The sequence below is a fragment of the Gymnoscopelus microlampas genome (genome assembly GCF_963454915.1).
Source record: "Gymnoscopelus microlampas genome assembly, chromosome: 10".
Lineage (NCBI taxonomy): Eukaryota > Metazoa > Chordata > Actinopteri > Myctophiformes > Myctophidae > Gymnoscopelus > Gymnoscopelus microlampas.
This window is the reverse complement of record NC_139947.1, coordinates 15,623,482-15,636,966: the sequence shown is the minus strand read 5'-3', so window position 1 is coordinate 15,636,966 and position 13,485 is coordinate 15,623,482.

The window sequence follows — 13,485 nt, the reverse complement described above, 5'->3', positions numbered from 1 at the left end:
TCGAAAAACGGGCTTCGCTGTTCCGTCCACATGGTAATGGTCAATGGCTGTGTGCAAATTCAGATCAACTGCTCCAGCCACTGAGGAGAACCGGGCAGAAGTGATTTTGGCCTCACCACCACCCACCAGAGAGGTCTCTAGAATTATAGGAGGCTGTTGAGGAGCAATTACAATTCAGAAGCACAACAGGAGAAAGGGTTAGAAATAAGGAGTTGCCTGCTAAATTCAGGAGTGTTGGCAGGATACAAACAAACAATCCGCAAGAAACACCCACTACGCACTCTCGGTCAAAATAAACAGAACTAATTTGCATGCACATGTGTGCACATGCATGCAGATACACACATGCACACGCGCGCGCACACACGCACACGCACACACGTAAAATACAGACACACGTAAAGTACAGACACACAGAGAGAAAGAGAGAGAGAGAGAGAGAGAGAGAGAGAGAGAGAGAGAGAGAGAGAGAGAGAGAGATAGAGAGAGACTGACTGCAAACAGCAAAATGTGTCAGAGTATAAAATCTGTAAATGAGAGGTTTTTGGCAGAGCTGATATGGAGAAAATCAATTGCTGGGCCAAGTCTGGTGCCAAGGACTTGCAGAAGGGCACAGCTCTGTTGATCTGTTCATATCAATTTGCTCCCCACTGCAGAGAGAGAGAAAGCCACAGTACGCAGCGCTGCATCTTTAAGGAATATCGCCCCGATAACTGCTCCATAAAACACCATCATTTTACAGCCAAACCATCTCAGTCTTGGAACGGAAGCCATTTTCAAGCGACATAAAGTTTAACATGGCGCTACATCTGCCGAGCCACTAGGTTCCACGCTACACGGGAGCGGGCAATTTAATTAGGGGTTGCGAGGCTAGTGTTGCGTCACAGCGCACCCTATACCAAACCTGGCCTAGCTGCCCCCCCCCCACCTGGGGTCCAACGTCATCCCTGGAAACAAGCATTGTCAAATGTCATGATCACCTGCACGGTGACACAGCTGTAAAAGGATCTAAACCCATGCATGTGCCAAGGAATAACTTGCAGACTTTCCCAGCTTGCCCGTATGACATTACATATCGTCGCTGACGGTCAGAAACCTTGTATATTTAATACCCTACTTCGTCATACAAGAGTGTCAAGCAAAAGCGGTGAAAATAGCCGATCTACAAGCTTGTAGATCTGTTATTTTCACTATTTCTGAACACTTTCGTTCCATATCCTGAAAAAGTACGGTTTTAGACACATGAGGTTTCTACCCGACAGCAACGATATGAATATTTAATGTTTGCGTCACTACATAATCGTGAGTCGTACTAGTGGTCCGTGGGTAAATGTTTCATATTGTTTGACATACTTATACTGTAGCCTATTGTTGCTAAATGTATCAAAAAGTCCATCAAATATAAGAAAAGTTTTGAACTAATAGGGGTATAGTGCGGGGAAAGAAGCTTGAAATGAAATATTTACTGTTAAAGGGCTTGATATACTGATACACTTTGTTGCGTACCGGTTTTACGCACCAAAATAGCAATCTACACTCTCACAATGTGTCGTGCTGCAGCGCGTTGTGAGTGGTCCAAAGCTCAAAAAAGGTTGAGAACCACTGACCTAATATAACTTTACTTAGAACAGGATATTACATTTGAACACAAAATATGCAAATATGTGAGGTATGGGATATTTAATAGAATCACCCAATCACGTCTATATGGAAAACAGGATTTCATCCACTTTAAATGTGCATTTTCTACATGAGCACATATCTAAAATAAACTCACCCCCTTGGCTGTGGCAATTTGACGAAAATATAGCATAATAGCGTGAAAATAAAAGTCGAGATATTTAGATTAACCACACTGACAGTCATTAGGCAACTGAAAAGTGACTTTGGTTGAGTTGAGATAACTTTTTTTTGGAACAATAACGGCTTCTGCACAACTCGTAAAGTAAACCTCTTTAAAGTTTCCCGTGTTTCTAATGAAGACTCCCTCCAGTGAGCATTTCAAACACCTGAGTGAGAAGCGACCAGATCGCTAATGCACCCCTAATTCAGACGGTATAGATTACGGATTGTCAAGGGCACGGGGTTTGATTTCTGCCTCGGCCATTTGAAAGCAGGCCCCACCACATAAATTTAATGGATCGATGGTGATGGAGGGCTGAAAATTGTGAGAGACCTTGCCACTTTGTGTAGCAAATTACCATACGCAACTGAGAACACTCTGCTCTCTAGACCCTTACTAAGAGCCAAATGATCTATGACCCGCCCGCCAGTAAAAAGTGCAAGGTGTTCAGACTCGCCAAAACACAGCTCCATAAAACATCACACACACATGCACGCACACACACACACACACACACACACACACACACACACACACACACACACACACACACATACAGTACACACACACATGCACTCACACAGATGACGGATCGGTTATTAGCCATGCCGTTTAAAATGCAGGGACTGTGAAATATTCTGAAATGCCAGAAAGAAGAATAAATGTCAATTCCAGCTTTGTTTAGCTGAATCAATGATCCACTGGAGAGAGAGAGAGAGAGAGAGAGAGAGAGAGAGAGAGGACTACAACTTAAGTTCCATTATGGCGACCCTGAGGAGGGAGGGAGGGGATTTACTAGTCCAACGCATACACAAGCTAAAAGTGCAGTCCAGGACATTCCAACAATCAATTTGTTTGTCTTAATTACTTTGTTAATTAGTTCAAGCATTTGCTTGGGGGGAGGGCAGGGGAGGGAGGGGGGGTTGAAATCCTGTGTCAACAATTTTTCGCCGTGATAAAGATGCTGAAACAAGAGGTTAGGGAGTGACGGGGGCTGGGGGGGGGGTGGAAAGGGGGGGGGGGACATTGGCCGGGCTGAGTGCTTTTTAAATATCCTCACCCTCTGCTTCTAAACACAGCACATCGGTGTGCCAGCCCCTGCTGGCCCCGTTCCCCGTGTCTATTTTGCGGGGCGTTCGGCGGGATAATGAGGATAACCTCCCGTGGCGCTCGCCCCGCCATCACGGGAGGAAGCGCCAGCCCCCGCCACTTCCTGACGCCGCTGACAGATAGACAGGAGCCATGGGAAGCATATGGCCAAAGTGGCGGGGACTCCGTCGCCCTCCCAAACTGTCACGGAGCAAAGCTTCGTGCATAATGAGTGTCCGACCCGTCGTCCGCGCTAGGACACATTAGTCATCGCGCACTTCTCATCTGCGACGGAGGGAAGGAGGAAAAAAAAAGAACCCTACTCTCACCAAATATCATGTCAGGCCACGTACTGTAATGAATACCGAAGCTGTCAGGTGGAAACCTGCTATGCACACAGGAAGTACAGAAACAGCTGGACAGGAAGTCACAGATATAAGAATACCATTAAATATAATGCCATAAAATCAATGTTGCTATGGAAAGGCTGGTTAAAAAGAGTGTCATTTAGAGCCTGCATCTCTAGTCTCTGTATAGGAACTGTTAGGGTGCTCCATAATTTGGGAACATTAATGACATGAACATTTATTAATTAATTATGACAATTAAAATGTGCTGGTTGACCTCCTTCTGAATGCATCATGACATACAGTCTGATGGAGGTGGGTGGATGTGTGTGTGTGCTCGCGCGCGCGGGCGTATGTGTGTTAGTGTGTGCTGTGGGGCCTCAAGGAAACACATTTCCTGTCAACTGTCACTCTTTGTGCTATTTCCCTGTGTGTCCAGGGGGCTGATGAGACATGAGTGCAGATAAAGTGCCCCTCAGCCCTTACTGAGACACCGCTGACACTCTTCTTGCCCTCAGCCCCCCCCCCCCCCCCCCCCCCCCCCCCCAACCACACACACACTCTCTGTCTCCATCTCTCTCTCTCTCTCTCCCCCTGTCTCTCTCTCTAATCATTGTCTCCTTGCACGCCGTCCATGCCTCAACCTCAGTCAACCCTATAACCCTCTTCTCTCCCTCACGTCCACTACTGCAGCACGCCGGCCGGCTGCAGGGCATGGAGGACTGCTGGGAAACAACTGATCCACACTCGTCTAGACAGACAGGAGTCAGTGTCTCTCTGTGTGTGTGTCTCTCTCTCTCTCTCTCTCTCTCTCTCTCTCTCTCTCTCTCTGTCTCTGTCTCTCTCCATTCACAAGCAGGCTTAGTGGCTGCTTCACAGTCAATGTTGCATATAGGCTATCGTTGCTGTCGGGCAGATATCTCTTATCTTCATATTTTAACTTGTTGTGTTTTTTTCCCACGTAAATGAATGCCCTCCTTGATACAGCATCACACGAAAGCATCAAAAGTAGCAGATCTGCGAGCTCAAAACGCGTCGTTGTGAGGTGCCCCCCCTCCCCCCCCAAGTAGGCCTGGACGATGTGGACAAAATGATACCTCAGTATCAATATAAAAGCTCACAACGTGTCGCATCGTGGCTTGTAGATCAGCTATTTTAGGGTGTGAGTAATTCAAACCAGTAAAATACAACAGTCAATATCTAGTCGATATCCATATAATATTGATATACTGTATATTACCCGGCCCTACACCCATGGTGTAGGTACATGGAGTTGCAGGAGATCAGGTCTCGTGTAATAGGATAAAAGACAAGGGGGAACACAAAGGGGGGGGGGGGACAAAATTGTACGGGTCTCTGCCACACCTCAACCCTGGTGTTTCAAGGGGTGTGTCGGTACAGGGGGCCCACACCCAGATCTGCTCTCGGTTATTGAATCACAGGGATTCAATCACAGATCCTTAATTAGGCTCTGGATGAAGGCGCCGTGTGGCTTTTCGGTATAGCCCCTGAGAGCGCCGTGATTGGATAGAAATGTGAAAACATTCTAATGCACTGCCCCACAGCTCTGAGTGGGGTGGGATGGAGTGGGAGATAGGAAGAGGGTGAGAGAGAATGGCAGAGAGAGAAAGAGAGACAAAGAGAGAGAGGCGCCTACAGCAGAGTGGGAGAGAGACAGGGAGCAAGACAGAGCCACAGAAAGTCAGAGAGAGTGAGAGACAGACAGACGGACAGACAGACAGAAAGACAGAGAGAGAGAGCTACAGACAGAGAGCGCTATACAGAGAGAGAGAGAGAGTGTGTGTGTGAAAGAGAGAAATCTAGAGGGAGAGTATAGAGAAAGAGTGGAGTCCCGGGGCAAGTCACACCTCCTCACCTCGGAAAAGCTCTTAAACGTTGCATGTGACAACAGGGAGCCAGCGCTAAGGAGTCACAGTCATGTGACAACAGGGAGCCAGTGCTAAAGAGTCACAGCCAGAATGCTGTGAGATGATGTTTGACCGCTGTGGAATGCACAGGCCACAAATCACAATGGAACCAGGCTATACTACCATATAAATATATATACACAGACAGACAGACAGACAGACAGACAGACAGACAGACAGACAGACAGACAGACAGACAGACAGACAGACAGACAGACAGACAGACAGACAGACAGACAGACAGACACACACACACACACACACACACACACACACACACGTGAACTTGGATATTTTCACATTTTTCAGTGCTGTGCTGTTTTTGTGTTGTTATCGTTGTTGTTATTATTGTGGGGAATTGAAATGGATGTTTAATGCAGTTCAGAGGGACGTGCATGGTGACATGAATGTGCACGGTGAAGTGAATATGCATGGTGACATGAATGTGCACGGTGAAGTGAATATGCATGGTGACATGAATGTGCATGAGTGGTGAAATGGACGTGCATGGTGACACGAATGTGCGCGGTGACGTGAATGTGCATGGACATATATGGTGGCAGTAACATGCATGGCGGCAGTAACATGCATGGCGGCAGCAACATGCATAGCAACATACATGTTGACATACGTGCATGCATGGTGAATGTGCATGGTGTCAGTATCGTACATGATGACAGGAACGTGCATGTGACAGGGACCTGCATGTGACAAGAACGTGCATGGTGACAGGGACGTGCATTATAACAGGGACGTGCATTATAACAGGGACGTGCATTATGACAGGGACGTGCATTATGACAGGGACGTGCATTATGACAGGGACGTGCATTATAACAGGGACGTGCATTATGACAGGGACGTCCATGTGACAGGAACGTGCATGTGGCATGAAAGTGCATGTGACAGGAACGTGCATGTGGCATGAGCGTGCATGTGACAGGTGTTTGGGTAATGATATTCAGAGCACACAAGAACCAACACAAAGCTAGAGGTACAGTAACACACACACACACACACTCACAGAGAGATGTGTGCGTGCTCGCGAACACACACACACACACACACACACACACACACACACACACACAGAGAGAGAGAGCAAACAGGACTTCTTATTTTGCCCTTTTCTGTTTTTTTGCACATGAGCTTGTTATGTTGTTTGTGATGTTTCTATTTTTGAAAACATGAGGATTGTGGCTCCTCCACCGCTGTGACGCACGGCGAGCAACACACAAACAAAAAACAGCCCCCAAGCACCGACCCACTCGCCACTAATCCTCTCATGCCCTAATTGTGGGTGCAGTCACCCCAGAATCACACTCACGTCTTCGGGGAGAAAGGAAGAGAGAGAGAGAGACTGGGAGAGGGGGGGGGGGGGGGGGGCTTTGGCTCATAATGGACCACCCGGGCTGTGCCTCAGAATGACACAACAACAGTCAGTGGTACTGGCTCTTTATTACTTTCACTTTTATTGTATCCCTCAGTCTCTCTATCTTCCTGTCATTCCTCTCTCTCGCTCTCGCTCTCTCTCTCTCTCTCTCTCTCTCTCTCTCTCTCTCTCTCTCTCTCTCTCTCTCTCTCTCTCTCTCTCTCTCTCTCTGCCTAAGGTGATTACGGATTGTGATGATGGTGTGTATGTGTGTGTGACGTCTCTTTGTTTCCTAAAAATAGGTTTAACATACAATTTCCCAACAATGTGCAGAGAAAACCCACGACCACATTTACCCAGGACGCCCCCCAAAAAGAGGGTCAGCAAGTATTGAGGTCACGGATGGCGCTCGGTCTGCATTTCAGATGGTGCCTGGAAAGGCAGAAAGGGAGGAGGGGGGGGGGGGGGGGGGGCTGGCGAAGTCCGTCAGCGTGGCAGGTACAGTAGCCCGCGTGTCAGCTTGACGTGCCACCAATCACGCCATATATCTCACTGGAGACGCATTAAAAAAAGGCTATTAAACGCTTCAGCAATTAATTCCTTTTAATCAAAAGAGCTATCAGTCAAGTGAGCAGCCCACAAACCCCCCCACGCCCAGCGCTGTTCTGCCCTGCTACAGGCCCCAGGACAGGAGAGAGAGCGGCACCATGGTGTTCTCTGGCTCTGCACCGTGTGTCACACTGCAAAGTGTCAACATACAGCTGGGGACAGGTGGGATTACAGCTGAGCCAAGCCAGGCCGAGCCAGGCCCAGTGCTGACCCACTATCTATCTCTCTCTTTCTCTCTCACTCTCCCTCCATCAATTCTTTGTCATCTCCTCTCTACCTATATATGCATATACTGTACATACGTAGCCAACACCCCCTTACACACTCTTTCTTTTTCTCTTGGAACACAAAAACCAAGGCGTACGCGCACACTCTCTCTCTCTCACACACACACACACACACACGCACACGCACGCACATGCACACATGCGCGCGCGCACACACAGGAGGTGCTGGTGCTGCACATTTTGATTGGTGGCTGTCATCGTATCATTCTCTGGTGACATAAAAGGCAGTAAAGCAGCGCGTGGTGATGAAGTGGAGAGGTTTTAAACCTGCTCTCACTGGCACATCTCCCTGCCTTTCTACCAATGTCATTCTGAGACACTGTCATCATCCCACTGTGAAACGAGCCCCCACGCACTACATAGCGTGTGCACGCACAAACACACACACACACACACACACACACACACACACACACACACTGGAAAGAAGTGTGAAGTCAGTGAGGGAAATATAGAAGGAAAGTAAGAGAGAGAGAGAGAGAGAGAGAGAGAGAGAGAGAGAGAGAGAGAGAGAGAGAGAGAGAGAGAGAGGGGGGGAGCTCCCCTCCCTTGGCAGGACTTATTTCATTATTCGGATGAAGGCGTGATTAGACAGTGGTTGTAATTTACGAGACTCTTCATTGCCAATTCAACGCTCACATCACCTGTAAATAATTGAAACCCTTCATGTCCATTCCGACATAATCATATCGCTATCGTGCTAATGCATCCAGCGGTGCTCTCCTTAGGGTCAGGGGGAGGACTACTTTAAATCTCGTCTCCACTCGTCTACCCCATAACTCTCATCCCCTGGGCGCCCCCCCCCCCCCCCCCGCCCCCCAACACCTAAATGAGTGGAGATAGTAGACGGTAAGGCTCCGCCCGCCCGCCGTAAATGATGACGGGAGATTGAGAGTAAACGAATGTGAGATTTCTCAATGACACATGGTGGTAATGTCTGATTTATACAGGTGGGTGAAGTACCCAAAAACTGTGCTCAAGTAAATGTATTGTTACTTATAAAATAATAATAATAACTCAAGTAAAAGTAGTCATCCAAATGATTACTTGTACGTAGATACCCTCAGGAGCAGGTATCTAGTGAAAAAGAATACTCAAGAACTCAAGAGTTAATTCATACGATCTGATGTATTAATCAAGGTGTGCCCAATAGGTAGATATCTACCGGTAGATTACAAAGGCTGCGCAGGTATACCGCGTGCTATGCCCTAATTTATTTTTTTAATATCACAAAACTCCTCTTTTTGGCGGCTTCTAGTAGGCAACCCCACAATGCAACGCTTTGTTTTCAAGAGTGTTGCGCGCAAATGTCAGTAGCATTACAAAGTTATATAAAAATGTGAGTTATATAAAAAAGCGGGGGAAAAAAGAAGATAAAAGTAACAAGCAGAATGTCGCCTGGCAATTTATTTTCTTCACAAATATACTTGAGTAAACATGAAGTATGTAAATGTAGGTAATCACTACCCATCTCAGGATTTATACTTGGTTGGGTGCTGCGGCACTTGCCGAAAATAGGCGATCTATGGCTTGTAGATCAGCAATTTTCAGTGCGTCACAGCGGCACACATCTACATGCAGTATAAATTACCCTTAAGGACTGTGGGGAGGGGTTGCAGGAGGGTGGTGGGGGTGTTATTTTGTATTGGAGTTTGTTAATTATCTTACATGGTGACTTGGATTGGAGGCGATTCATCACGACGTGATCCATTAATCTCACCTAGACAATCTATCAGTCAGGTTGGTAATGTGGAGGAGCTCGTGGAATTTGGATGATATTCTCTTCATGTTCCAATCAGCCCGAACGCGCCTTCGTCATCAGAGGACCATCTACGGGCAGCAGAATCGAGGCCCAACGCCATGTGGCGCCCGGACCGTCAAAGGGAGGGGGATTGTCTTTCGCTCAAACGCTCTTTAATTAAAAGCCCACACACTAAAGCTCGAATTTGATAGCCACTTCTTTTTTTTTCATACTTCGTTAAAAGAAGTTATGAATATTAATTTTCCAATTTGAGATGATTCTCACCTCTCATTCCCCCCGCGCCGCTCTATCCAATGCGCACGACAAAAAGGGGCTTGAATAATTTATCAATTGACTTTTATTTGAATTAATTAATTTGGCGATGCAAAATTAATACGCAGCTATCCTCCGCATTCCAACCAATGCCATAATGAAGCGGCTTAAGTGGAGAGGACCTTGCCTGGGGTAAGGCGCGGAGGAGGGCATGCGAGGCGCGTGTGTGTGCGTCTACAGTATGAGAAGAAGTAATGAAGACTTCTTATCAGGATCAACAGGCTCCATGAATTCCTGACAGCAGACAGTTCCTGACAGAATCACAGTCATACTGAGTTCACTTCACTGACGGCGCCAATGTTCTGTACCGAACAGATGACCACATGCCGCGTTAGAGAGGATTCACAGCGCAAGAGAGAGAGAGAGAGAGAGAGAGAGAGAGAGAGAGAGAGAGAGAGAGAGAGAGAGAGAGAGAGAGAGAGGAACCCACGCATACACTCAAGGTGTGTGTGTGTGTGTGTGTTTTTTTCTTTTTGTGTGTTTTCTAGCACCTTAACTAACCTCCATAAGTATATCATGCACAGTATACATCTGCTGCTACGCTCACGCACCTTCATATCCTTATATCTCAGGTACTGTGTAAATATTTAGATAATTTGTTTGTTTTCCTTAATTGATCTCCTTTCCCCTTGCCCCTCCACCCTTCTTCTTCTTCCCTTTCTTTTTTTTCCCTCTATGGAAATAACAATACGATGGGAACTATGCAGGAAAACTAATTTCACCCACTCTTTTACTTCTGTAAACTTGTGATGTGATAATAAATTCTGATTATGCGCGTGTGTGTGTGTGTGTGTGTGTGTGTGTGTGTGTGTGTGTGTGTGTGTGTGTGTGTGTGTGTGTGTGTGTGTGTGTGTGTGTGCCCATGAGGATTTAAAAAAACGAAGTACATTGACCTTGTGGGGACATTGTGCTGGTGGTCCCTTGAGGAAATCGTTTCTATGGTTAAAAGGATTTTTTATGCAGTTACATTTATGAAAACATTCAGGTTTGGGATACGGTTAGGCTTAAGCGTTTGGGGGTTAGGTTTAAAAATGACAATTTAAAAATGTAGCAGATGCTCTTATCATGAACCCTTGTCAGTAAATAGACGCGTAAGTAGAGTGTAGATAGGATACCAGCCAGGTAAACATAGCATCTGTGTAAACAACATATAAATAATGTTCTTAAAATTAAAAAGTAACCAACATACTGATCTGCATAGTATAACTTGCATCTATCAAAAAAAATAGGCAACAAGAAGTGCTACAAGGAGAGAGGAGTGCTAGGGAGTGAGATACAATAAGTGATACCAGAGAAACGGTGGTTCTCAAAGTGTGGTCCGGGGACCCCCAGGGGTCCTTGAAGGGGTTCCAGGGGGTCCCCAGAAAAATGATGGATAGTTAGGAACCACATGGACATTTTTAACACCACAGATCTTGGCACAAAACCTTTTCAGATGGGGGTCCGCGACCAAATACACCTTAATTTAGGGGTCCTTGACACAAAAAAGTTTGAGAACCACTGTGCCAGGGGATCAGGTGGAGTTTGAAGAGGTGAGGTTTCGGACTGCCACGGAACATGGGGAGTGTCTAAACACTCAGGATGGACCAGCAGGGTATGTCAAAATTGCCTAATAATAATTCATGCACAAAGTATGTATCGGCTTGTGACTGCATTACATCATGACTCAAAGCAGACCAGCTGGGAGAGGGGGGAAGGGCGGGGGAGCTGCTACTCTCCCTCCATCTCCACGTGATGCGGAGAGGTCACCAGGTCATATCTATAGCTATTGGTGTTTAACACACACGACGACATGGGCGCTATACGAGGAGCCGCCGCCTCGCCATCCATTCCACGTCCTGCACAGCTGCAGGAAAATAATAAATGGCACATAATAGTATGTGCATTTGCCACTCTGTGTGTGTGTGTGTGTGTGTGTGTGTGTGTGTGTGTGTGTGTGTGTGTGCGTGCGTGCGTGCGTGCGTGCGTGCGTGCGTGCGTGCGTGCGTGCGTGCGTGCGTGCGTGCGTGCGTGCGTGCGTGCGTGCGTGCGTGCGTGCGTGCGTGCGTGCGCTTTTCCAATGATTCACGTATATCTCTGGCATCCATCCAGGATGTGTTTTGTCTTTACATAAGACCTATACAGTACGGTGTGCGACTGTGCATGTGTGCATGTGTACATGTGTGCATGTGTGCGGGGGCCGTGTTCTGTGTCCCCGATGCCAGAGAGTGACTTGTGGGCTGGGCATCGGTGAAAAGTGACAGAGAGACAGAGTGTCGAATCAGAAGCGGCCCTTCCTTGACCACACCCCTTCAGGACAGACCACTTTCCAGGGTAGCAGCGGGAGAGATCGCGCGCGCGCGTGTGTGTGTGTGTGTGCCTGGAGGACAGAGGGGGGTAGGGGGGTGGGGGGGGTGCTTTGGGGCACTGACAAAGCACCCCGCACCACCCCACCTCCACCCCCGCAGGATCCGGGATCCGTTGTCACCATATGCCTACAGGACGGCACCCCGCAGGGCGCAGGGGCACGAACCAAGGTTTAAAATAGGGACTCACAGCTCCGACTCGCCCCATTGCCTTGGCGCCGACCGCCATACGGTCTCTTCTCCTCCGTACAAAAAAAACAGAACAGGCTGGGATCTCCGTGTACCAGAGAGAGAGAAAGAGAGAGAGAGAGAGAGAGAGGGGAGGGGGTGGAATATATAAGCGAGTTGAGAGAGAAATTATAGGCGGAAGAACAGATGTACTGTAAGGGGAACCGTCTGCGAGGTAAAAAATCCCAGTGTAAACTTAACTTCAAACAGTATACAAATGGAACCAAAATGGACTCGTAACCATGTGTACACTGTTTGGAGTTAAATTAAAAACAGGCTTTTACTTGAGGGGTCCTTGACTTGCACACGATTCAGCTGTGAATAGTAAGTTATAGGTGTATGCCTCACGCCCGTATGCGCATGTGCGACGGAGATCGAGAGAGAGAGAGAGAGAGAGAGAGAGAAAGAGTACTAAATCGTTAAGTTGCGGTGCTGGCCTTGGGGTGGTGTGTCTCAGGTATATCGCAGTGGTTCAGGGTGGGCTTTCTGCTCTGTGCCTGTCCCCCCCCCCCCCCCAACCTCAGCCCAAATCCCCCCCCCCCAGTCTCCGACAGCTCGACCCGCCTTCGCCAGCCTCGCTCGCTGCTCACCAGCGCAGAAGCGCTAATTGAATTAAGTCTTTATTATCAGCCTTGCAGAGGCAGCACTTCTACCCACCTACCCAGTGCCCCCCCCCCCTCCCCCCCGCCCCATCTCGGGCCCCGGCTTTGGCTGACACTTTCTCCTTGAACACCTGCTTGACATCAACTTCCTCTGCTATTTATTTATCCCCCCGGTCCCCTGTGGGGCCAGCCGCTGGCTGCACTCAAACCCTCTCCCTTCGCCACCCCCCCTCCTCTTCCTCCTCCTCCTCCTCTTCCTCCTCCACCATATTGGCAAATCCAGTCGGGTCGACTCTGCCCTGTTTATTGTCGTGCCGCCGGGTCTTTCCTCCTTGCCCTTTTCGAAGCTACGTCTCGGCTTCTCTTTCTCTCTCTCTCTCTCTCTCTCTATCCACATTCCATGCTCGTCTTTGACGAAGGCATGCGGTTTGAAAACCCCAGCCCGGGGTCTCGCGGTGTGGATGAGGAATAATAAAGAGATTCAGGGGTTGATCCCCTTCCTTTCGGCCGCTCCGGGGGGGCGTGTGTGGTGGAGAATAAGCCGGATGATGTTCAGCGTTCTATTTAACAGTCCCCGGGGGCTAAATGGCTAAATTATGCTCCGTCATACCACGTTGTCAGGGGCAGAAAATAGTACGATAAGCGCACGACGGCGCATCCGCAATGCGCTGTGAGCTTATAGATCGGCAATTCTCTGTGCGGTGCGCGCCACAACGTAGTACGACGAAGCATGAATCGGGCTTTAAGGCTGGCTGGGGTAA